The sequence below is a fragment of the Alligator mississippiensis genome, chromosome 2 (genome assembly GCF_030867095.1).
Source record: "Alligator mississippiensis isolate rAllMis1 chromosome 2, rAllMis1, whole genome shotgun sequence".
NCBI lineage: Eukaryota > Metazoa > Chordata > Crocodylia > Alligatoridae > Alligator > Alligator mississippiensis.
The window spans coordinates 217,039,544-217,063,348 of record NC_081825.1 but is presented as its reverse complement, the minus strand read 5'-3'; the positions used below and the strand labels follow the sequence as shown (position 1 = coordinate 217,063,348).

Sequence of the window (23,805 nt, the reverse complement as noted above, 5' to 3'; positions counted from 1 at the left end):
ATACGGCCCGCAGGCTGCCATGCGGCCCGCCAAGGCATTTTCTGTGGCCCGCAGTGCTGCAATGGGAAACGAAAGTAAACACTGTTTACTTTTGTTCCCACCCCTTTCCCCTCCCCCAGCCCCTCAGCAGCTTCCAAATGGCTGCTGAAGGGCTGGGGAAAGGACAAGGTTCCCCCACACACCGCGTCAGCTTGACGTTGCTGATGCGGAGCGTGTGGGAGGAGGAGAGCTGTGTGCCTCTCGGGACAGGATGAGCCCAGCTGGAGCAGCAGAGGCTCAGCTGCACTTTTCCCTACCTGCGCTGGTCAGTCCTGAGCGGCACACAGCTCTGCCGCCGCCTCTGCTGGCTGGTGCCGACCCGAGCGGGTCTGTCCCATCGGGAGCAGCATGCAGCTGAAGCTGGATTCCCACGTGCTGCTGGGGACGGGATCTGTGTGTGCTGCTCCAGATGGGACGGACCCAGCCGGGTCAGCACCAGTCAGGAAAAGTGGCATGCAGCTGAAGCTGGCTTCCCACGTGCTACTGGGGACAGGAGGAGCCCGGCTGGGTCTGCACCGGCCAGCAAAAGTGGCCGCGAAGCCGTGTGTTGCTCGGGATGAGACGAGCCTGGACAGAGTGCAGGAGCTGAGCTGCATTTTCCCCCTGCCTGCACCGCTCAGTCCCAAGTGTACATGGCTCCGCTGCCGCTTTTGCTGGCTGGTGCTGACCCGGCTGGGCTCCTCCTGTCCCCAGTAGCATGTGGGAAGCCAACTTCATGGCAGAAAACGGGATTGTGGGATGGTGCATCAGATCCTATGGTGCCTTTAACTGAATGTCTGCCAGGGACCCAAGTAGTTGCTTGCTAGTGCTTCACAAGAGGAACAGATGGACCCTCTCCCAGCTGTATGTTGGGAATGTCATGAGCAAATGTTCCCCATGTCATCGGGGCCCCGGCTAGAATTCCTGAAGGCCCTTGTACTGTGGACTTTGCCTGACTACCAGGTAGTCATATGGGTGGACCAGCCTCAGTAATCTGAGACCCCCTGGGGCAGCACAATGGAGAAGTCGTTTTTGTGGCTGACTTACTCTAAACCATGGTGTTGTCACACTGGGTCAGGTGAAAGAAACCAGGACTAAGGATCCACAGAATCTGAGTGTCAGGAAGCTGGGAAGCCAGAAGGTCAATCTGAAGAGCTGTCAGAAAACTGGAAGGTTGGGCAGAGCACAGAGTCAGAAGGCAAGCTGGGTTGGGTAGATAGGAGATCAGGTTAGGAATCAAGTTGAGAAAGAGGCTGGGTTAGGAAGCTGAAGGGTCAGGGAAAATGTAGTTCAAGGACAAGCCAAGTAAGGTAGCTGATGGATCAGACAGCTGGCAGAGGGATGAGGCACAGTTTAGGTATGGGTTGAGCCTTGCTGCCCACACACTTCCCCTTCTGGGTCAGGAATTTATATTGGAGTGTAAGGTTAGCTGACCCTGGCTAGTCACTCCAGTGGCAGGAAGTGGGTTGGTGACTAGGCCCAGATGGAGGGTTCTGTCCACCTGCCTGGCCTGTGCGCTCAGCTGGGGAGGTAGCAGACTGGGATGAGTGGTTAGGCCCCCAGGTTCAAAGCAATGGGCTGACAGGTGTTTTAGGCTCAGGATGGCAGTGTAGGTTCTATTGATGACCAGTATTGATGCAGTATGAAAAGCTCATGGGCATACCTGATACTGATCTCTTGTGCATTGGAGAGGCAAAAGAAATGTGGTGCTAGCATCTTGTGGATGGGTGAACCAGTTGTGGACTTGTCTATGCCAAAGTAGTTGGCAACAGACTGGAGAATTTTGGGAGGTTGCTAGCTTCCAGAATGTAGGTGACTGGTAGGGGGTGCACAGGGGTGCACGTGCCCCCCCTGACAGGGCCTGTGCCCCCCTGACAGCTGACACCGATGCTGTTGGCAGGGCTGGTGCCCTCCCCTTCCCCTCCCTGACAGGGCCACTGCTGTTGGTGGCTTCTGCGGATGCCCCCCCCCCCCCCCCCCCCCCCCCCCCGCGATTCAGGAGGCACCAATTACTCATGTTCCAGACAGCAGTTGTCTTCAGCTTCTCATTAGGCATGGCTACATGCAGGCTGGTAGCTTGGCCCTGGAGCTTTGGGGCCAGCTTGAGGAATGTGGCTCTACTTCTCCTGAAATTCTGCCACCACTCTTCGTTATTCCAGGTCTCCAGGACTGTCTGCTTGTCTCCTGGTTCAGACTTGCCCTGTCTGCAAGTGGTCCCAGGGGAATCTCAAAGCTGTCCATAAAGGAGTCCTTTATTTCTACTTTCTCAGATGTGTGGAGCATATAGCAGAACTGGAGGGGATGCCTTGAGTGCAAGGGTTGTGGAGCCTTGATTGTTATTCTTTGTCATGATAGCTCACAGATGTGCTGGAAGACTAGGGAGAAAAAGACCAAGTAGGCAATTACTGCTGCAAACTGTGGAGCAGAGCCAATACCTTGCAATAGTGTTCAGTGAGAGGCTGGAGAGTGAAAAGTTGGTAGAAATCCATTCTTTGTTCCCACTAGAAATGCAGCATGCATGAAATTGACCGGCTCTGCAGTGTCAGGAAGCATTGAGCAGAAACTGGGGTGTCAAATACCTGTAAGGCTTTGGCAATCTAACTCAGCTATTCTTGGAAGCCTCGGGGATTATGGCACAAGGGCCACCAACTTCCTCCTCATCAGCCTTCTAGCTGGTGTGGTGCAACAGCACTGGCTTTGGCATTTCATATAGCACTTCACCTGGGGGGAGATGGGTTGATGTGCCTTTGTACAGAACTAATGCACTCCAGATTAAAGCATTTCAAATTCAGGTGTGATTTTAAAAGGCTACATAAGTACTTTTTTCTGTTGCCTAATTAAAACCACTTGACCCTTCTCAGTTAAGGGATCTTGGTGTTTGTGTACAAATCCCTTCTAACTTGTGACTTGGTTCTTCAGTCAGATCCTGTGAAGACTAGTTAAGAGGAGGGCAAGGCTGCAGTAAACCCATCTATCTCATGGTCTTGTCCTTTTCAGCTTATTGTTACCTTTTGGCTGTAGGCTCTGTCCTTTGTAGCATCTTGATTAAGGCAGTAGCCCTGACAAGTGGAGTTTCTGCAGGTGGGACTCTGTTAAAGCCATCTTGAAAGTAATTAGGTTCCCTCTAGAGCCGGGGCAGGCAATTATTTCAGGTGTAGGGCTGCTTACTGAGTTTTGGCAAGCCATCGAGGGCCTCATGACAGGCAGCCAGGGACAGATAAATATTAATTTTCTAATTTTTTTAGGGGCCCCGCGGATCGGATAGAATGGCCTAGCAGGCCGCATCTAGCCCATGGGTCGCATTTTGACCACCCCTGCTCTAGAGGCCCTGTCCCTCCAGTGGTCCTTGAGATTTTTATGGCCCTAGAACCCTTGTTTCTCCCACAAAGGCAAAAAAGGATGCGACAGAAATGGAGGGAGGTTGTAAGTAGGAACTTCAGCCTTTTTCTCCTGATGTAGACACAGGGGTTTAATGGATAAGAATTGTGCCCTTGGCAACATGGGGGTTGTGTCCCAGTAGTCTCTGTCTGCTCACTAATCTCATGCTTCTCCCTGTTGCCCACTTTAGGAGATGTCATTGCAGGTGGACATGTCAATGTGGCCAGTAGCCAAGGGGTTAATGTAAGGACCTTGCAGCCACTCTTGTTGCTCAGTGCTGCTGATTTCAGTTGCCAGGGGGTTTTGCAACACTGAATTCAGTAGCATCTCCCTCTGCAGCTGTGGTATCTCCCACTGGGGTCGGGGGAACCCAAGGCTGAAAAGGGAATTGGGGCTGTGACCCCCATAAGCCCCCAACTGCCTCACAGGTTGCAAGTGACTCCTACCACTGCTCCCTGAGGCCAAAGCCTAGAGTCTGCCCAAGTTCCACAGATTCCCCTTGCTGGTGGCAATAAACAACGGTAGATCTGTGGTGCCCCTATTAACTTGGTGCTGGTGGCTCGTGCCCCAGTCACCCATCACTAGTTACACTAATGTGTGGACTTTCCTGCATTGCATGAGTGCCTGAAACCAAGGAAATGATTTGATCAGAAGTGAAAGGACCTGATGTTTAATCGAGTCCATGAAGTGCAAAAATTGTGCATACTGTGTAAACAGGGACAAAGTATGTTTGTAATGTTTAGTGTCCACTTGCATACATTCATGCTTTTATCCTAAGCAAACAGGATTGCTTTACAGAAGTGGTCAAGATATAAAAATGCCTGGATAGGCACTTTTATATGCAAGCCACTTTTGCAGATAGTTTTCATAAAGCTTGCCTGCAGCTTAACACTAAAAAAAAAATAATCTCCTGGACTTCTGTAGAGCAGGGAAGGGATAACTTGAATGCTCATTAGCCATCACTGGGGGGACATACATATGCACTTCAGCAGACTGAAGGATTGCTTGCTTAGATTGCTAGTGGCTGAGAATATTGTTGCCTGAATTGTACATTGAATCTTTTCTTTCCGTATTCTGGATTGGATGGGTTTTCTGCCAGATAGAGGAACAAGAGGCCTCCATTTGGCTTCCTATCATGGAGTCAGCTCAGGCAATAGCTCAAAAATTGATTAAAGTCATATTGCTTGAATTGTGCTTTGTGAATGTAGTGACCATTAGGAAAAGTCAGCTGATAGTTTTTTTCTATTAAGCGGCTACCCCATAGTATTTAACATATTAATATCACTTAATATTATTAATCCTAACTCACCTGTGAGGCAGGAAGCTGGTATTACTGTTTTAGAGATGAGGAAACGCATATACAACAGGGTTAAGTGAGAAGCCCTATTACATGATTGTAGTATAATATATGGCATTAGTAGAGGGAAATTTATGATAGGTAGTATATTAGTGGTTATTATCAGCAGCTAAATATGGAACACTTATTTGTCAATTATAGGCGACCCTCGCCATTTGTGGGGGATACACATGAATGAGAGCCATGTGAATGGCAAAATCCACAAATATGGCACTGTGTTCATGAATGTCATGACTGCAGTGTCCCTGGCGGCTGGGGGGGAGCACAGCTGCACTGGCAATGGCAGGAGCCTGGTGGCGGCAAGCGTGGAGCTCCTGTAAGTGTATTTAAGATGCGGGTTTGGCACTTGCGAATATTTGAAACCGCAAATGCCAAACCCAAAAATAGCGACCGTTTCCTGTACTTGTCAGTACCACAGACCAGTGAGGGCCAACCTTTTGGGCAGGAGTGCTGCAAATTAGCTCTATACCCTCTCCAAGTGCCATTCTGATCCCCTTTGCCTGCTTGATCTGCTGCTCTGCTTCCTGTCTCTTGCCCTATCTGCCACTGTGCTGCTTGTCTGTCCTCTCCTTGATCTGCCGTATGCCACACACAGCCAGCCCATGCCACTTGTGGTATGTGGTTCAGGTTGGCCACCCTTGCCATAAACTATTTCCTTAAGAATTAACGTTCACAGAGGGAAGGTAAAAACAACTGGCAAAGTGGCTGGAAGTTTAGTAACTGCATCACGCTAAAAGATGAAGCTTGAGCCGTATTCCAGTCATGTTGGTGCTACTGTTGCTTATGAAATTAATATTTTTGGTCCAATCACGTTGATGCTACTGTTGCTTATAAAATTAATATTTTTGGTATTGAAGTGTTTGGTTTGAGGGAGCAAAGTCAGATGTTAAAGCTGTCTGCTGGTCTTTATAAGAAGGCTCACAGCAAATGAGGGATTTGAAGATGAGAGACTGAATGGTGATAGTCCTGGAGGAGATGCTATTCATAAGGAGTGGGTGAAAAGTGGTGACTTCATGAGATAGGACAGATCTCCTAGAGTGCGCATCCCAGGGTGATTGCTGCGTAGACATATCTGGTGAGTTTCCTAGTGAATCTAGTGTGTCTTAAGATTTGGTCCATTTACAACGTGTTGAATTAGGTTGGATGATGCTTCAGATACTATCAGTAGTTAATGCAGTCCCTATATGGGAGCTGAACTGGGTTTTTGTGAAATTTCCCTAATGTAGTATGGTCCTGGTCACAACTACTGGACAGGTCACTCTCCTTTCACAGTTATAACGTCTGGTTGTTTGTTCTCTTTCTCTCCCTTGATTTAGAGAACGTTGCTTTAGAAAGCTTCATTACTTCAGCTACCAGGACAATGTTACTTAATGGGGGGGTCTGTTAATTTCTACACTGGCCTGGGAGAACTAGGACATATAAATAGTACATATATACTTGGGTTTATATGAAATAAAAAACTGAATAGGGTCACCCACCTCAGGAAAAAAGCACTTTGGCATAGACAATGGAAATCTCAATGTCTGGTCGATAATATCAGGAACTGGAGTCCAGAAGAAAAGGGTCTGGTTTAAAGCCTGTGGAATCATGCACAGAAGAACCTGAGTCACTTTGTATCCAAAGTGTATTCTTAATTCAACAATTTCGTAGCACATTGCTGAATTAAGAATGAGACACTTGGCTGTTTGCTGTGGCTCTTATTTCAAAAGGCACTGCTTTTCTGATTAGCTGGAGCTCATCTAGTCCACAGCTCATAGTGAAGTGGCACCTTTTGAAGTAAAAGCTGCATCAAACCATGCCATAAATACCCCCAGATACTTCCCAAAACCTCATCTTTTCAGGGGGGTTAGAAAACTAAGCCTGCAAAATATTCTGGTTCTACTGAATTTGCCACCCCCAGGTCTGGGAGTAAAAATGTAGCTCTGTAGTGTAGAGGGCTTCTGGTAATCCTGTACTTCAGGGCTTTTGCCAGTTGGGGCCAAGAAGTACTTTTTCTGTCCCTTTCATGAATGCCACAGGCTATTGAGTTGTGTGGGTTTTTGGTTTTTTCCTTTTGGGACATTCAGATTTCGGCCACAGCTAAGGCTAGGAGTTTTAACTGAAGTGGATTGATGTTTCTTCCAGTAACAGGAACTGAGGGGTTTCTGGCTAAAGGATCTGTCTCTTCCACTAAGGGTAATACCAATCACCAAATTAGGATTTTGATGACAGTTTGTGCTTTTCTCTAGCATGGAGCGTAGTCTTTTTCCCTAGGATATCCCAAGCAGATATTAAACAACAACTTCCTGCTGCTGCAGTGGTGGTACCATCATCTCTCTGGTTTTTACCTGAGGCATATTATGAAATGCTTTTGGTGCATGAAGGTTTGAGGATTCATTTGAGTAACGATTGCCTGTAAATACAGGGGACTTGACTTGATGGCTCAGGAGGCCTCTTCCAGTTTCAGGTTTTTATGTTGCTGTTCAGAGTAGATTCACTTTGTCTACCCAGCAGTCAGCCTGGGATGAGCAGAGCACTCTAGAAGATATGTCACACTGCTACTGATAGCCGAGCACGATCCGGGGCCTACACAACACACACCACTGTAGTGTGCTGTGTAAACATGTGTCTGCAGAGGGAGAGGTGTGAGAAAAAGCAATTTTGTGCCCAAAAGCTTCTCTAACATGTCTTCCAAGTTATACAGTTATTCCAATAACACCAAAACACACCTTGCTTCTTTTGAATTTCCTGTACCATCACAGCTACAATAATACTCCATCCCTACTATGAGGGATAGTTGCAAACTTCATAAGGAGATGCCTTGTTGGGACAGTTGTTCTTGCTGATATAGACTGCCTCTCAAATATGACTTGGCTCTACTAGTATTTCAGATGAATAATAAATGCTGGTTTGCTTGGAAAAGGCAGCCTGCATTACTGCAATTACTAAGGAATTTTTCTGTGGCCACACCAGTGTGTGTTGTAACCCAAAGGCCTGGTGTTTCAGTGAAAGGACCGTGGCATCTGCTATTATTAACAAGATGGGTCTGAGGCTGGCTTCAAGAGGTAGTTGGAGAGATTGTATAAATGTTGAGGCCTTGAGCAAACCTGTTCAAGCCATGTTCATGCCATGAAATGATCCGTGTAATGTACTCAAAGACAAAATACTGCCACTAGTTGACTAATGTAAATCAACACATTACATATTATTTCCATCTGAAGGCAATGACTTACAAAACATTTTTAACACTGTACTGCTACTCTGTGTTGAAAAGCCTCATCTCTATCTAGTTGTTTATAATTAAATAGAAAAATGTAATTGATTAAATTTGTGAAAAGATGGCAAAGGAATTGAATCTTCAGTGCTGAAGATCTTAACCCACATCTTGGTCTGATTCATAAATGGATGACATACATGAATAAAAATAGCTCTTGTAATTACACTACATATGGGATAAAAATGATAAATCTAAGCCCTTCCGCTTCAGGATTTAATGTAATGTCAGCTGAGGTCAGGAAGAAAAGCTTTCACTTAATTATACTAGACACATTTAACACCTGTTAGTTCTCTCCTAGTCCAGTTACAGTCCTATGTAGAGCAAATCTCTGCATAATTAAGCCTAGTAGAATCTATTCAGTAAACATTTCTTGCTATATTAAACTGGGATTTATTGATGCAGTGGACAGACTTCAAATGCTATTTACTATGAACAGCCAGGTTTCTCTGCAAATATATGGAGTGTTTCTACTGTCAGTTAGGTCTTGTGTTCTCTTTAAGGATCGATTTAATGATTCAGAGGCTTGATACTTAACAGAGATTAATGCTCCCAGCCTTTTCTTTTAATGTTAAATATGCAGATATCTTGGTATGAGATTGCTTCTGTGTGTGTGTGTGTGTGTGTGTGTGTGTATGTATGTATGTATGTGTATATATATATCTATATAGATATACACACGCGCACTAGCAATATACTATGTATAGTTGTGTGTGTGTGTGTGTGTATGTATATATATCTATATAGATATACACGCGCACTAGCAATATACTATGTATAGTTGTGTGTGTGTGTGTGTGTGTGTGTATGTATGTATATATATCTATATAGATATACACACGCGTACTAGCAATATACTATGTATAGTTGTGTGTGTGTGTGTGTATGTATGTATATATATCTATATAGATATACACACGCGTACTAGCAATATACTATGTATAGTTGTGTGTGTGTGTGTGTGTGTATGTATATATATCTATATAGATATACACGCGCACTAGCAATATACTATGTATAGTTGTGTGTGTGTGTGTGTGTGTATGTATATATATCTATATAGATATACACGCGCACTAGCAATATACTATGTATAGTTGTGTGTGTGTGTGTGTGTGTATGTATGTATATATATCTATATAGATATACACATGCGTACTAGCAATATACTATGTATAGTTGTGTGTGTGTGTGTGTGTATGTATGTATATATATCTATATAGATATACACATGCGTACTAGCAATATACTATGTATAGTTGTGTGTGTGTGTGTGTGTGTGTATGTATGTATATATATCTATATAGATATACACATGCGTACTAGCAATATACTATGTATAGTTGTGTGTGTGTGTGTGTGTGTGTGTGTGTGTATGTATAGTGTGTGTGTGTGTGTGTGTGTGTGTGTGTATAGTCAAGAAATAACATTAATTAGAAAATGAAAATGTTATTAAGCATGTCCCTCTTCATTTTACCTGAATAAAAGGAATGTGTGTGCTCAAATAAAAGCAGGTAGCTGTAATTCACAGGAAGTAGCCTCACAACATGTGCTACCCTGGTCAATTTTCCAGAAATATTGGTGAATCTTAACTCTGTCAATGAAGTTTTTGAACAGCAAATTATTCTAATGTTATATTCAGTGTATTTCAATTAGTGGTATTCTGTTACTTCCTTTGGATTAATCAATAGCCTACTGCATTTCACTGCAACAAAGCTTTCCCTGGTGTTCAGCCTATTGCATCATTTCGCCTCTGGCTACTGAACCAATTAATTCTTCTTGATGCTTATGCTCTTCAGATATTTGCTCATGTTAATTTGTTCACCTGTCTTCTGTACACAGAGAAAAATGGACTTTCATTTTGGATGAGACTTATTTGAGAATAAGAAAAGCAGTTCAGGAAAGAACTGAAAGAAATTTCCAGAAGAGGAAATGATCCTTCACCCACTTACAACCATCTTAGCACAACTGCTTTGAATACAAGCAATTAATCAGTCTGTGTTAGACATGCAGCACACACATTAAGTCATACATTGTACAAAGTTATAGGTCTAGAAGGGCAGAAAAGGTTCTTTGGGTAAATCAGATATTTTTTATTAGTCCAACTCAAATACTTCTAGGTCTAGAAGGGACACTCAGGTCATCTGGCCCAGGCCCAAAGCAAAACCAGCTCCCCCTAAGCCATTCTTTGCAGATGTTTATCTAATCTCTTGTTAAGAAAAACTCCAGAAATGGAGATCCCACAAGCTCCCTAAGTAATCTATTCCAGTGCTTAGCAGTCTTAAACTTAGGAAAACCTAATACCTCACCTAAATTTCTCTTACTGCAGTGTAAGGGCTACTGTTACTTCTCTTAACCCCACCAGACAAGAAAAGCAGTTTCTTCCCTCTTCCACCAAACCCATACAGGACAAAGATCAGACCTTGAGAGAAATATTCCTAGCCCTTCTTCTCTTGTATTTCAAACAGCCCCCTAACCTGGCCCAGTTTATCAGAAGCAAGCTCTCCCCTGTCCAACAGCCATCAAGTGAAGCACAGCCTTGACCCTTAGCAAGAAATGCTTAATCTATCAGCACATCACAGCCACACAACACTTGTGTAACAGGGAGCCAGAGCTTCTGTCCCAAAAAGAGGGAGACAGCTAATTTGCCTGCTGCCTAAGTGAACAAGCAGCCAAGATCTAAGCAGCAGCAGGGAGGATTGAGTGGCTCAAGGTAAACACTTGGATGAGCTTGCAGATATGGCAGTGGCAGGGATAGCTAAGGCAAACACCTGGCAGCTGGGCAGTCTGGAGAGAGTCTGAGGACCCTCTTCTGCCTCCAAGGCCAGAAGGGTGAGAACCAATAGGAGTGCTGCTTCAGCATGTGTTACCCAGAGTGGGCGAAAGTTTTTTACATTAAAGTGACAGCTCACCTTTTCTTTATATTTGTTTACCCAGAGCAGGAGTGTTAAGGTTAAAGCAATGGCTTGCCTTTATGTTTCAGTTTAGACCAGTGGACCAGGAGTGGCTACAAGGGGTGAAGAGGAGGCCACTGGGGTACCTTGAGGGATACACCAAGCTTTGGAGCCCTGCCAAGGACAGGACACCTTTCCGGGCATGAGCTAAGGCAGCACGTGACTGTTTATTCGAGACCTGGTGTTCACAAATTGGAATTAACAGTCACATGCTGCCTTGGCTTTTGCCCGGAAAGGTGTTCTCCCTGCAACCTCCCCAGAAAACGCCATGCTGGTGTTCCTTCCTCGGGAAGCCTTCCCCTATCCTGCCTGCCATGACTTGAATGTTTTCTAGTGGTGGGGAAGTGGCTTGCCAGGGTCTTCCATGACGCAGGGTCCCGGTGGTCACTAGCGGGGCTCTGCCACCCCTACACCCCATCCTCACACCACCTTGATGAGTTGTCTCAAATTTGCGACCCAGTACCTCTTCCTCCACTACCGCAGAACCTCACGGGTCAACGCTTCTCCTCAGATACCGCCTTCTGGGTCTGACGGTCTTCCTCCGTCTTATGTCGTTTTTGTCCACCTTCCTCGTGGGGCCTGAGTTAACCTGAGAGAAACTTAGTCCTGCCCTCAACACAACTGGCCATGTACTAAATTATGCACCGCCTCTCCCCCTATCTCGACCCTTTTCCTACTTCTCAACCCCTTCACTCGGGGAAACGAAAATTAACCATTCAAAAGAAAAACACTCCCTTCCCAGGCCTTTTGCGTCAGAGACCCTAGGTGTCAAGCTCTCTCTACCCCTTGGCTAGGAGTGAACCCCTACCCGGGTTCTCTTTTCTATCTTCTCCTTTTTCCCTTGCCTCTACAGCCCTGGGCTGTCTTGTCTTTCTGCTCCCTACAGCATTCTTATTTGGAGCCTGCTCTGCTCCCCTGTAGGAGGCCGGATCTCCCTCTCCCTCAGGAGGACTCCCAGAGTGCTGTGACATCTCTCTGGCTGCCTCCGCTGTGGCTCATTCTCCAAGCCAGGCTTCTCCTCCTCCCTTTGACCCACGCCGCTCCCACCTGTGGAGGCAACTCCCGTGTGGCGTCTGATGCTCTCCCTGCTGCTGGAACCTCTGCCGGCAGGCAGAGCCGCTTCTCTCTTGCTTTCGGCGTTAGTGGTGGGCTCCCGCCTTCTCAAGGTTTGACAAGCGTCAGGAGCCTCCTGCGGCTTCTCGTTCACTGCTCCTCCCTCCTGGAGATAATCCCGGGAGGGGCCGGGTGTCCCCGCCCTTCCCGGGTCCTTCCTCTCTCCCCCCTTCCCTTGTCCATCCGTTTCTTTTATCGCCATTGTGCGGGGCTCCCTCATGACATCACTGGCCGGCCTCAGCTGAGTTAAACGCGCAGCTAATGAGCTGTGCAGGTTTTTCTTTGATTCCTGTTGCATCACGGCTCCTGTTTAAGGTAAGTAATCTTTTCTTATTTTTCTCTTCCTGTGTGTTTGTTTTTCTCTCCTGGTACAGTTCTCCTTAATCTCCAGGGATCATGTTCAAATTCCTCATGTGATAAGACATTCCTTTGTAAGGAACTGTCTCCAAAGTCTAACCCTTATCACTACAGGTGCCCCCTTTGTGTCCATGCCAGGACAGCTGTGCTGCCCGCCGCTGCTGGTACACCACTGCCCTGAACCCTGATAGAGTCATAGCCGCTTGGGAGGGGAATGCATTGTTTAGTTTAAATTTATTGTAAATGGGGCTGGTTGAATTTTATGGGCATGAAGGAAGGTACGTGAGGTGCACAAGAGGCATCAATACAAATTCTGATGCTCTTTCTATCCTCCCTCCCTCCAGTTTTTAGATCCCCTCCCACTGCTAGCTGCAGGCTGATCAATCCCTGTTGGTGTGACAAGAGGCAGAAAGAGAAAGAAAGAAAAAGGAAGAGGATGGCAATACTTCCTTCAGGATACTCTCAACAATTGAACTATTATGCATTATAATTATAGTTGACTTTCATCCTGCCTGATATAGACTTCTAATAACAGGTAATACTAATAATAGGAGGCAATTATTAATTCCAGTAGTAATATATTAATGAGTTTATAGTAATATTAATGCTGATTTATTAATGGTCAATAATGATTGTAACGGTTCAATTCCTTATTACAGTGTTTCAAAGCAGGTAACCTTATCACCTTGCACACATCACACACATCCTGTGCCTCCACCATATATATATAGCCAATGCATGATATAGACTTATATTGTATAGACTCATAATTACAGTTTGATTCCTTCTGATGAGAAAGCAGATAATGAGCGTAAGACAGGTGATTATGCGCTCTCCTTTCCTCTTTCCCCCGGGAGGGAGGGGTGAAGAAAATGCCCACCACCTGGTTCAAGCTCTTCTCTAGGTCCCTCTAGTCCTGTTGAGAAGAGATGCATACCCTTCTGTTTTACATACAGCCCTTACTGAACTTGTATTAGTTCCTTCTCCTGGTTGCTGGCTACAAGTACTGCTGAGGCTTTTCTTCTGTGTACTACTTGAATTGTAGAGACTTTGTTTGCAGGCTTTGGCCCAAGCATCAGCTCAAGTATGGTAAGAGTTACACAAGTTCTGCAGATCCATTTCATATTATTCTAGCCCTCCTCCTGGTTGCTGGCCCTGTTTGCTAATCAGCGTATTATGGAATTGTAATTAAAGGATTGTTGCTGGCCACAATTATGGAGGCTTTCTTTTTGGTTGCTGGCTAAGACCTCCGGCAAATTACCTCCCGGGGTCTGGGTAGTAGGCCCAGGCCTGTGGGCTCTTCACCCTACTTGCCCATCTCTGCACCTCTCCGTTGCACCCTTGTAACTTTTGAATCATTGCTGGCCACAAAGCAATGACCTTATATGACACTTCATATAGTCTGTTGCCCTCCTTCTGGTTACTGGCAGTGTCCCAGCAAATTTGGGAAATTTTGTACATGTCTTTTGACTCGGGGAAAGTGTGCTGGGGAAAAATCCTCCCTGCCTTTCGTAGTCTTCTCACCCTCCTCCTTGTTACTGGTCATATCCTGCATCAGTACAAGCTGGACAAGTTGTGCAAGCACATTTCATTTATTGCTGCAGAGGGCTTGGGTTGCAGGTGGTGTCTTCCACTAAGGAAGCTTGAGTTTATCTTCTGAATTGCAGAGGCCGCCTTCTTGGTTGCTGGCCAAGACCCTGTGGTCCGGGTAGTAGGCTCTTCACCGCACTTACCTCTGCCTTACATCTCTCTATTTCTTACACCTCTCCATTGCACCCTTGGAACTTTGGAATCATTGCTGGCCACAAAGCAAGCAGTGCTCAGGAGCTATGACTACTGCAGTGGCAGAAGCTGAGGCTTCTTCACTGGCTTTGGCCTGAGCATCAGCTCGATTTGCACAAGTTCTGAAGGCCCACTTCATATAGTCCTCTTACCCTACACCTGTTTACTGGTCATGTCCCAGCAAATTCGGACTGGGGTACATGTCTTTTGATACCCACCCACCACTCTGTCTCCTCCTTGAGTTTCTTCTCTGACTTGCGGAAAGAAGGAAGATTTTAAATAAATAAATAGATAGTAGAAATCCCCCCCTCCCCCCACCTGAGGTGGATACATGGAGGGGTTGGAGGACAGGAGGGTATATGGGTGGGCGGGGGGGTGTGTGACACATATACTATAGGTGGTGGGGGGGGCCCAAAGAATTAAGAGGATGTTGAAAATTAATGGATTATTTCTCTCCCTGCCCATGCTTCCTTCCATCCCTCTCCCCACCCCACCTGAGGGGGCCCCTTTGCCACCATGCCTAGGGCACCCCCTTGAACCAGCTGTCTTCCTGAAGGGACATGTTCAATAACCAGGAAGGGGGTGCAGGATGCCTCCCTCTATCCCTCTCCCCCACCCAACCCACCTGCACACTCCTCCCTCCCTCCCTCCCTCCCTCCCTCCCTAAGCTTTGTGCCCAGCAAAGATTCCAAAGTTACAATGCAACAAAGAGTAGCATGGCCTGACTGAGCCAGCCAGCTGAGTTGGGCCATTCATCTGCACCTGAGGGGGCCCCAACCATGCCTGGGGGACCCTGGTAGGGACTCTTTGCCACCAAGCCTGTGGGCCCCCACCTGAGGAGGCCCCTTCCTCCCTCACTAAGCGTTGTGGGTATGTTTGCTTTCTTTCTTGCAAGAAAATGCTGGCGGCTGCAGACTAGCACTAGCCAAGCATTTGACTTCCGTCCATATGATAACAGCACACCCTGCAACTTTCCAATAATGCCATGACTCCATGAAAGTCACACAGTCATCAGTAACCAGGAAGGACCAGTAACCAGGCTAGATGTCTGCCTGCCTCCCTCCTTCTTGCCTTCCCACCATGAAGCCCTTTATCCATCCATATCATATCAAGGAATTACTCAAGGGACCATGGGAGCATATTGTGAATTGGTGTTTTATCCTATTGTATTACATTTGCTGGCAATGGCTGTACTGTGAAAAAATGTATTCACCAGTTGACTACCAATGGCATTGTGGAGTAAAAAACAAAACATCTATACTGTTTTAGCTTAATTGTGATTTCACAATTGAATTGATTGCAATTCAATTTCTTGTGGAAAAAAATAAAGATGAGGACCAAAAATTCTGATTTGTACTTGCTCCTGCATGATTTCAGGGGATGGACCTGGGAGCAGTTTGCAGCTAGCCAGGGGCAGGAGTGAGTGCAGTAGCTTTGTAGGCTGGACACAAAGCTGGTCAGGGCCCATATTTCAGATTGGTTGGACTCCCCTCTAGGCACCTCAGTAATGTGGTACAAATAGGTTGGAATTTAAACATAATGCCTTTTTGCAAAATGCTTCTGTATTCGACATAACTTGCAATAGCTTCTGCATATAGATTGAGGCCTGCTTTGCACATAAAACTTCAGTGACCTAGAGTTACACGGAGATAAGGGGTTACTAAAGGACATTAAGTTTGCCGCAGTTCCCCCTGTTAAAAACACGCATGTGCTATAACCTAACCCATAATAAGTTGGGTCTAGCCTGGAAACTTTGACATCCTGTGGAAACTTAGACGTAACAGTAAAAACTGTAAAGCTGCCAATAGTTGCATGACACGCTAAAGTTCTTTGTTTAGGTAAGCTATAAAATGAACCCTCGGGCAAAACCCGGGGTCGACTCCGATTTGAGTGACTCAGCTCCCTTGTCGATCTGTTTGCAAACAATAAACTTGACGTGGACCCAGCCTGAGTGTGTGTGACTCTCCTAGAGGTAAAATTGGACAAGCCTCCAGGGGCACGAAACTAGCAGTTTGTGCAACAATTTGGCGAGCCAACCAGGAGAGGCCCTTGGCCCATCCCGGGGTCAGACGACAAGACCGGCAAAGGTGTCTGTGAAGTGCGCACCAGACCGCTTTTGGAGTCTGTCACGGTCACTGGGAACGTGAGTCGGGACACCCGGGAGGTTAAAGACTCTCCACTGAATGAGTCACCCAGGCTGAGCAGGGTCCAAAGAGACGGCGCCAGGGTGTTGGCAGGAGTAAGTATTCGCTTTCCTTGTGTCACTTGAATAGTCTTTCGGGGATTTTTGGAATTTTGGATATTGGTTTTGGTGTTCAGTGTAGAGGTCTGGACATTAGCCCCAGGGACTTTGTTTTGAAATTCAGCAAATAGGTCTGAATAGACACAATGGGTTCGGGTAGCTCCCGAGAAGAAAACTCTGCAACCCCATTAGGACGCATGCTAAGAAACTTTAGTAAATTCAAAGGAGATTACGGGGTAGAAATGTCAAAAGAAAGATTGATTACTTTTTGTCTGTTAGAGTGGCCATCATTTGGAGTGGGATGGCCAGATGCCGGTTCTTTTGATGTGAATCTGACTAAGGCGGTGTGGGGGGAGAGGTAGGTCTGACTGAATGAATGTGCGTCTGTGTATTTAAAAAAATGAGCCACTGACCAGGTCTGGGACTAAGGCTGAGTCTAGCCGCCCCAATTCTGTCTGATAAGGTAGTGTCGAACGCAAGGCTCCTCGTGACCCAGTGGACAGATGTCTGAGTGATTTTGTTTTTCCCAAATCCGTTGTCCCAGTATCTTCTGTCAAGGGCAAGAGTGAAAGAATCCCTTTTGTGTTTCCCTCCCTCCTTCCACTGTATGAGCCGGTGTCGGGTCAGTAGCCTTGGGTCTGGGCAGTAAAAACTGCGGGGCAAGGCACTGAGCAGCCTGGACGTCCTAAATAAGCCTTTCCTGTGTCTTTCTGTGTGCTCAAAATCATGGTGACTGGATCTGAACCTTATTAAATACAGGTCAGTTTAAAACCTTATTGCCAGCTAGAATTTTGTCTGGTAAAGGATCCTATTTTTGTTTGAGAACATATGTTGTATTCAGGAAAAAACTGCTCAAAGCGCCCTCATCCAACAGCACGTCGGGCTCGTCGTAAATTAACTAAGATGCTGGGAGAAAGCCCTGGGTCCTCTTTAATTCTGATAGTGAGGGAGATCTGACTCAAGGGTTAAGGCGCAGGGATGAGGCTAAAACACCACCGGACACAGACCAAATGGATCGGGAAGAGATAGCTGACACAAGCCGTTCTAAAACACCTCCCCCACATGAGAAAAAAGCTGTAAAAGGTATTGAGAGAAGACGAACCAGATTGCCTGTGTGTAAGCCCCTCCTCACGAAAGTTGGGAATAACATGTTGGAGCATGCCTTTGTAGTTTAACAAAGCTGCAAGATAATATCTTCTTCTGTGAAAACCTGATTGTAATGCGGCTGCCAGTGAAACAGGGCTCAAATTACCAAATGGCCCTCCGGGCAGCCGAGGCTGTGTCAGAAGCCAAAGGAACTGAGATTTTAGAGAATGTTGATTCATGTATATGGGCAGATGACGCCTCCTTCAGGTTAGTGCAAGACTTGAGAGCTGTAAACAAAAAGATTTTAGTGGATCATCCTATGGTCCCAAATCCCCACACCCTTCTGACCCAAGTTCCAGCAGATGCCAAGGTGTTTTCTGTGTTAGATTTAAAAGATGCTTTTTTCTCTATCCCGCTACACAAAGATAGTCAGAAATAGTTTGCCTTTGAATGGGAAGATCCGGACACGTATCATAAGACTCAGTTGTTATGGACAGCGTTGCCCCAGGGATTTGTCTCATCCCCCCATATCTTTGGAACAGCATTGCAAAAAGACTTGGAGCACTGGAAAGAGAGAGACCCTGAGGTGGCGCTGCTGCAGTATGTTGATGATTTATTGGTAGCAAGTCCTGATGTGCAGACAGGAAAAAGAGCGACAGAATCCTTGCTGAATACCCTGGGAAAGAAAGGGTATGAAGTGTCATGGGAAAAGGCTCAAATTTGTCAGCCAAAGGTCACCTTTTTGGGTTATGAGATTGAGAAGGGGGCTCGGACTGAGTAGAGATCGAATTCAAGCAATACAGGATATGCCTGCCCCCCAAAACCCCAAAGAGCTGTGAGTTTTCCTGGGCCTAACCGGGTTTTGTAGACTGTGGATTCCTGATTATGGGGGAAAAGCCAAGCCCCTATATGAGTCCCTCACAAAGGAGGGTCTCACAAATTGGAAATGGACTAAGGAAAACCAACATGCATTTGAGTTATTGAAAGCTGCCCTCTTGGAACCCCCAGCGTTGATAATTCCAAATGGGCGCAAGCCCTATAGACTGTATGTGCATGTGAATAAAGGGGTGGCCTCAGGGGTCTTAACTCAACCAGTAGGCCCAACTTGGAAGCCCGTGGGCTACTACTCCAAGGTCCTAGACCCGGTGGCAAAGGGGTGGCCTGCATGTTTGAGGGCTGTCGCCGCCACAGCTACTCTTGTGGAGGAGGCCCAAAAGATTGTTATGGGAGCGGATATGAAAATACATACACCACATGGGGTTCCCCAGATCCTCGGAGGAGAGGGAGGGAAATTTTTAAACCCCTCCAGACAATCCAGGTATAAAATCTTTCTCCTATCTAATCCAGGCCTCACCTTCAAGCACACCACTGCTTTGAACCCAGTCACCCTGATGCCAGAACCGGGACCTCCATGCCATGATTGCTTAGAGGTATTGAGTCAGACAGTACTAATTCGTCCTGACTTGGCAGACGACCCACTTGAGGACCCAGAGGAGGAGTTCCTCGTAGATGGTTCAAGTAGTGTACATGGCGTGCGGCATACGGGGTGTGCTGTGGTAACCTTGACTGAGACTGTATGGAAAGAAAAACTCCCTGCAAATTGGTCAGCACAGGCAGCAGAGCTCACTGCCCTGACACGTGCATTGGTATTAGGAAAAGACAAAAGGGTAAACATTTTTACAGATTCGCACTATGCCTTTGCCACTGTACATGCCCATGGGTTGTTGTGGAAAGAACGTGGGTTCATCACGGCCTCTGGACAAAAGATTGCAAATGGGCCACAGATTGTAATGCTATTGGAAGCCCTCCGGCTACCGAAAGAGGTGGCTGTGGTGCACGTAAAAGCCCATGGCAAGGCTGCAGATGAGCGCCAGAGAAGGGGAAATGCGAAGGCTGACGTAGCAGCCAAAGAGGCAGCACAGATGGGAGGAGAGGCAGTGTTTCAGGGCTCGGCCCATGAGGTGCCCTTTTACTTAGAAGATTGTAAAGTAAAGTATGGCCCAGGATCAGATGAGCTAGCCGCAGAGCTCAAGGCTATTAAGAACCCTCAGGGATGGTGGATCGTACCTGGAGGGAAAGTATTAGTACCTCAATGCTTATTGGGAGATATACTCCACCGGTTACATTATTCCACTCACATGGGAGGCACTGCGATGGGAGACTTGTTAACTCGTCAAATGGTGGCTCCAGGACTTTATTTGGAAGCCCAGAGAGTGGTCTCTCAGTGTCCGACCTGTCAGAAGGTAAACCCAAAACCTGCAAGACCACCAGCCCCTATGGGAGGAAGACCATGGGCCCATTATCCTGGACAAGCTTGGCAGATTGACTTCGCTGAACTTCCAAAGTTCGGTCGTTACTGTTATCTGCTGGTATTGGTCGATCAACTAACTGGATGGGTGGAAGCGTACCCCACAAGAACAGCTACCGCATCCACAGTGACACGAGTGCTACTTCACGAGATAATACCCCGATTTCTGTTGCCTGAGTCTATTGAGTCAGATCAAGGAAGTCATTTTGTGGGGAAAATAGTACAGGAAGTGTCCAAAGCTTTAGACATCAAATGGAAACTCCATGCTCCATGGAGACCCCCAGAGTTCAGGCCAGGTGGAGTGCATGAATAGGACGCTAAAGGCTATGTTAACAAAAATCTGTATTGAGACTCATTTGAAATGGTCGCAGGCACTCCCACTGGCTTTAACTCGTATTTGTAGCACACCATGTAGAGGGATTAAATTGTCACCTTTTGAATTAATGTTTGGTATGCCTCCCAGAGTCTTGCCAGCGGGGTGGAGGGAACAGGTTACTGTGGACTTGGGAAAATCCGAAGTTTGGGAACATGTTATTGCCTTAAAGTCTTTTGTCTTCCCTACACAGGTTTGCTGCACCCTTCTAGAGCCTCCCGCTTGATGCACCGATCCACAACTTTAAACCAGGTGACCAAGTCTTGGTGCAGAAGTGGAGAAAGAATCCCCTCGCGGAAAGGTGGTAAGGACGCTACCAGGTGCTACTGACTACACACACAGCTGTTAGCTTATCAAACAGTGATAAGTGGACCCATTGCTCGAGGGTGAAGCCTTTTCATCAGGAGGACACCAACTCCCAGGGTATGGTCATTCCGGAAGCTGATAACACCTGGGAACAAGAAGCCAACAATTAGAAAAGTGAACCTGCTGGAGGTTTAAAATTACGGTTACAAAGATGTGGACACTAATCTATCTATTGGGATTTGTGTTCCTTTTAGGTATATCAAACCCAGAGCCGCGTTGCTGTAAGTGTTCCCAAAACTCGCGTACAACCCTCAATAAGGCTAGCCATAAAGCTTCAAAGTCTAATATAATCAAGGCCCACCTGCAAACCCATGGGTGGGAAATGCATGGGTGGCCCTTCTCAAGGATTCAGCCCGGGCTCTAACTAACCAAAGTTGTCTTTTGTATGCGCTTACTCCTGTTTCTAGTGATGAGGGAGTCCCTTTCTTGCCTATCCCCCTCAATAGGACTGGTATAGTCTCAGATTGGGGTTTTAACCGGAATTTCTCTTTGTGATACAATGGTTCTGGGAGAATTATGGTGGCAAAAGTTACCGGATCTATCTGCATTTCCCAACACGGAGGTGGATTTAGAGTGGGACAGTCAAGGTGCAAGGAAACATGGATTTCTAAGGAGATCACCCCCTGGGAGGGTGCATGGACACGTGCAAATGTCTCATATAACAAGTTTGACAACTGTAGCTGCCTATTGGGTAAGGAGTGGATTTCAGTTTGGGGCATTAATTGTACCCACTATCGAAATGGTACCAAGGTGAGTGGGAGTTCAACAAAAAGAAGCTCACTAACTCTAACTTTAATGAGCTCTCGTTCCACCATCACAGATGAAGCCTGTGGACTATGGTGGATTTGTGGGTGATGGGCATATAGACAGCTTCCTGCCAATTGGGCTGGGACTTGTTATTTGGGGGCTTTAATTCCGGGTGTTTGGATAACACAACCCAAAACTCATCGAACAAAACGCAGCACTGATATCTCCTTCAAGAGAATAGCGGCAGGAGGGGGCCAAAAGTGGAGAAATGATGAGTGGCCAGCAGAGAGAATCATTCAGTACTATAGTCCAGCAACTTGGGAGCCAAACGTAGTTGGCAGAGAGCCCACATACTTGACAAACCGCATTATTAGACTCCAAGCCGTAGTAGAGATAGTTACCAACAAAACAGCCGCAGCCCTGCGCCTGATCGGCGATCAGCTCACCCAACTATGTACTACAGTACTACAAAACCCGTTAGCTCTTGACTATTTACTGGCCAGTGAAGGAGGGGTGTGCAAAAAATTTAATTTGTCCGATTGTTGCGTCGAAATCGATGATAATGGTGAATTGATAAAAACTTTAGCAGATGACATGGAAAAGATAGCGCATGTCCCAGTCCAAACTTGGAACGGGTGGAAATTTGATTGGTTTTAATCCTGGCTTCCCCAGTTTGGATGGTTAAAGGGGGGTTTAATGGCTTTTTGTCTATTAATGTCAGGGCTCTGTTTGTTTCCCTGTATTATACCCTGCATCATGACCCTTGTGAGATGGACCGCTCAGTCGGTCGTCAACCGTGAAATGCTTATACATTACCAAGGGCTAGCCATCGCTGACGATTATTAAAATTAGAGTTAGAAAGCATCTTGAGGGGGGAGTTGTGGTACAAACACGTTGGAATTTAAACATAATGCCTTTTTGCAAAATGCTTCTGTATTCGACATAACTTGCAATAGCTTCTGCATATAGATTGAGGCCTGCTTTGCACATAGAACTTAAGTGACCTAGAGTTACATGAGATAAGGGGTTACTAAAGGACATTAAGTTTGCCGCAGTTCCCCCTGTTAAAAACACACATGTGCTATAACCTAACCCATAATAAGTTGGGTCTAGCCTGGAAACTTTGACATCCTGTGGAAACTTAGACGTAACAGTAAAAACTGTAAAGCTGCCAATAGTTGCATGACACGCTAAAGTTCTTTGTTTAGGTAAGCTATAAAATGGACCCGCGGGCAAAACCCGGGGTCGACTCCGATTTGAGCGACTCAGCTCCCTTGTCGATCTGTTTGCAAACAATAAACTTGATGTGGACCCAGCCTGAGTGTGTGTGACTCTCTCCTAGAGGTAAAATTGGACAAGCCTCCAGGGGCACGAAACTAGCAGTTTGTGCAACAATAATATGTCTGGGGATAGCCATCTGCTGCATAACACTTATCTCAATAGGGAGTAGAGTGCTTTTTGAAACTATGGCCTTGGCTAAGTAGCATCTCCCTGCTTAGCTGAGACCCATCTGATGAGGACATGCCAATACCTAGTGTAGGACAAGAAGGTATTACAAATGTCTTAAATTTGGATGAAAAGAACTTCTCCCACAATGCTTTCTTTTGAATACACTTAATTCTGGAGAGGCCTAGAGGTAGCTGAAGAGATTACCTTCGGCTGCCTTGGGTATGCTGCTCCTTGTTTCCCTCCTTCTCCCTGTACTTTGAGAAGGCTGAGAGGAGAGATATGGCAAGGGAGGACAAAGCAATGCTGAACAAAATTTGATGAGCTCTCTGCGGGGGAGGTGGGGGAGAAGCAGTCTGCAAAACTAGCTCCGAAAGATGCTGCTTGCAGGATTTTGTAAAGAAAACTTTGCATTGCAAAGAAAGCATTGAAAAAAATCATTTTTGTATTGCACCTCCCATAACAGTACAGCCTGCAAAGAAAAAAAGAAGCTGTTTTGGAGCTGTGGCAGCAGGCGTTAACTCCAACCCCCCACCCCCTTGGCAACCATGCATATGAAATGCATTATAATGCAGACTTACTGAAATCTTTAAAGACTTGCTAAAGGCTGTGGGAGGTCCATGCATGGAGAAGTTTTGCAGATTGTCTGTTTGCCACTGGGGGTGGGTGGAGTTGTTTAGCTTTTTTTCTTACAAGACATGCTTGCTGCACTGCACCCTGGCTAGCACTTAACAAGCATTCCACCTCCCTCCCTGTGATAACAGTCCACTCTAAAACTCTTTGCAGCTCTTTCCAGTAATGCCATGACTCCATAACACCCCCTGCAAGCACAGCATCCCCACTAGGGCTATGAGAAGTTTCACCAGCCGTTTCGTTTTGACACTGTTTCGACTCATTTCAAGGTCGAACCAGCAAAATCAAAATGAAACAAAGGGTGTTGAAACAGCCTCAAAACAAAATGAGGCTAGTCAAAACGTTTCAAAAGTCAAAATGTTTCAACCATAGCACTGGGGATGGGAAGTCAG

General features: G+C 46.2%; 1 long non-coding RNA gene across 1 annotated transcript; it reads left to right on the top strand.

The window, feature by feature from the left end:
* The first annotated feature begins 1,990 nt into the window (after positions 1–1,990).
* Positions 1,991–22,650, top strand: LOC132248733 (uncharacterized). The gene is made up of 2 exons (XR_009460086.1): positions 1,991–12,965; positions 20,415–22,650. It is a non-coding gene; the product is annotated as an uncharacterized LOC132248733 (long non-coding RNA).
* Positions 22,651–23,805: the final 1,155 nt, after the last annotated feature.